Genomic DNA, 2500 nt, shown 5'->3' with positions numbered 1-2500 from the left:
ACAATCTCCTCTCACCCTCCATTCTCAAATGTCTATTCCTCATTACACTTTTTAATCCACCAAGCATTTACTCCCTTCTCTCAATCTACATTCTACCTCCACCTCCACTCCTCCCTTTCCTGCCACATTTGCACGCAAGTATCTAAAACTATCCACTTCCTCCAGTCGCTCTCCCTTAATGCTCACTTCCAGTCTGCTGCCACTTTCACCCTTGTACATCTCATCACCTTACTTTTACCCACATTTATCTTCAACTTTCTTCTTTCACACACTCCCAAACTCTGTCACCAACTTCCTCAATCCCTCTTCTGATCCTACACAGTGTCGTCCGTAAACAATAGCTGGCTCACCTTCCACTTCTCTCCATTTTCTTTAAACATCTCCAATCCCTGTCCCACCACCCTTGCATTTACCTCTCGTACCACCCCATCCATGTATAAGTTGAACAGCCAGGGCGACATAACACATCCCTGACGAAGTCCCACCTTTACCTCGAACCATTCACTCTTTCCATTTCTCATACTTATACATGCTCTACTTCTCTCGTAAAAACTCTTGACAGCTCCTAGAAGCTTTCCTCCTATCCCGTATATCTGCAAAACCTCCCACAGTTCCTTCCTGTCTACCCTGTCATAAGCCTTTTCCAGATCCATAAAAGTCCAAAAAACATCTTTACCTTTTCCTATAGCTTTCTCACATATCTGTCTTACCAAAAAACCCTGATCTACGCAACCTCTACCTGTCCTAAATCCACACCAATTACTCCCTCTGTTCCTCTCCTAATCCTCTCAATCAAGATCCTCCCATAAGCCTTCCCAACTACACTTAACAAGCTAATCCCTCTGAAACTACCACACTCACACTTGTCCCCTTTTCCCTTGTAAAGTGGCACTATACAGGCACTCCTCCAGTCCTCCGGCACTCTACCCTCTCTCCAGCAATCATTAAATAACCTCACCAGCCAGTCCACCATCACTGTACCTCCTTTTTTTAGACATTCTGCATGGCATCCATCCAGACCAGGTGCCTTACCTGTTTTCATCATCTTAACAACTGCCTTCACTTCATCCTTCCTTATTTCTCCTCCATTCTCCTCACTCATCACGGTCATTTTCTTAGCACTTCCCTCTACAACTATCAAAGGATTACAAAGGCGGAGCATGCCGACAGGAGACCTTTTGGTTCATATGTAGGTCGGATGCGAAAAAAATCATAATAATAAAATAATAAATAAAAACTATAATAATGTAAATAACAAATAAAATATATAAATACATAGGTATAGTTAAATAATAAACAAACAGGTAAATAGTAAATAATAATAAATTGACATATAACTAATAATAAATGAAAATCAAACAGACAAATGATAACAAAACAAAAACAAATAATATAAAATAAATCGTAATCATTACAGCATCTTGCTTAGGTGTTTATCTAAATGATTTTTAAAGCTTCGAATTGAACTACATTGCACTACCTTTGCAGGAAGTTTATTCCATTCATTAACTACACGGTTGGCAAAGTTGTTTCTACCCACTTCCAAATTGAATCTATTTCCGGACAGTTTGAGACCATTGTTTTTTGTCAATCTTTCCCTCCCTATCCTCCTTCACATTTAGCAACTCCCTAAGATACTCTGCCTAGCTTCCCCTTAGTGCCTTCTCTTCCATTATCATCTCTCCATCTGTTCCTTTTACCTTTTCTTCTATACTTGATTAGCTCCTCTTCCTCTCTTAATTTCTTTCCAAAACATCTTTTTATTACTTTCAAAATTTTCTGTCATACTCTTACCCCATTTCACATCTGCTCTCCTCTTTGCCTGCTTTACCTTGTGCTTTACTTCTCTTTTCTTTCCTTCTTTGTTTCCTCATCCCACCATTCACTACCCTTCCTTCTATTTCCTCCCTTCCTTCTTGTTCCACACACCATCTTTGTACACTTTGTGACTCCCTCCTTGAATCATCTCCATTCCTCCTCCAATCCTAGCTCTACTCTATCCTTCACTCCCTCCCACTCCTCTCTCAGCTTCTTCTTGTACTCCTTCTCCTTTTCATTTTCATTTAAAGAGTTCACTCTAAGCACCTCCCTACCTTTTGTCCTTTTCCTCTTTCTCCGTCTATCCTCCATTCTCAAATTACCTTCCACCAAATAATTATCTGATATTCCCCCACTTTCTCCTCTTAGCGCATGTACATCCTTGACTCTTCCTATTATACTCCTATCTACCACTACATAGTCCATTAACGCTCTATCTACCACCCTTCCATCCACCACCCTCTCCCATGTGTACTTATGCTTGACTTTCTTCCGAAACACTGTATTTGCTATCATCAACTCTCGAGACACATCTCCACTATCAACTCTCCACTACGATTCTTTCCTGGAACTCCACATTTCCCAACCATTCCGTCAATTGGTTCATTTCCTACCCTAGCATTAAGGTCTCCCAATACTACTACATGAACGTTCCTCCCTAATCCCTCTATGCACTCATTTA

The 2500-nt window shown here is 40.6% G+C and overlaps 1 protein-coding gene across 1 annotated transcript in view; it reads right to left on the bottom strand.

Moving 5' to 3' along the window:
- Window positions 1-2500, bottom strand: part of LOC143038341 (uncharacterized) — a 566711-nt gene that overhangs the window by 210838 nt on the left and 353373 nt on the right. The gene's annotated exons all lie outside the window — the stretch shown is intronic.

The sequence above is a fragment of the Oratosquilla oratoria genome, chromosome 24, assembly GCF_046742065.1.
Source record: "Oratosquilla oratoria isolate Oo_2021 chromosome 24, ASM4674206v1, whole genome shotgun sequence".
NCBI classification, from domain to species: domain Eukaryota; kingdom Metazoa; phylum Arthropoda; class Malacostraca; order Stomatopoda; family Squillidae; genus Oratosquilla; species Oratosquilla oratoria.
Note: the sequence above shows the minus strand (reverse complement) of the source record. Positions and strands in the feature narration are given on the sequence as shown.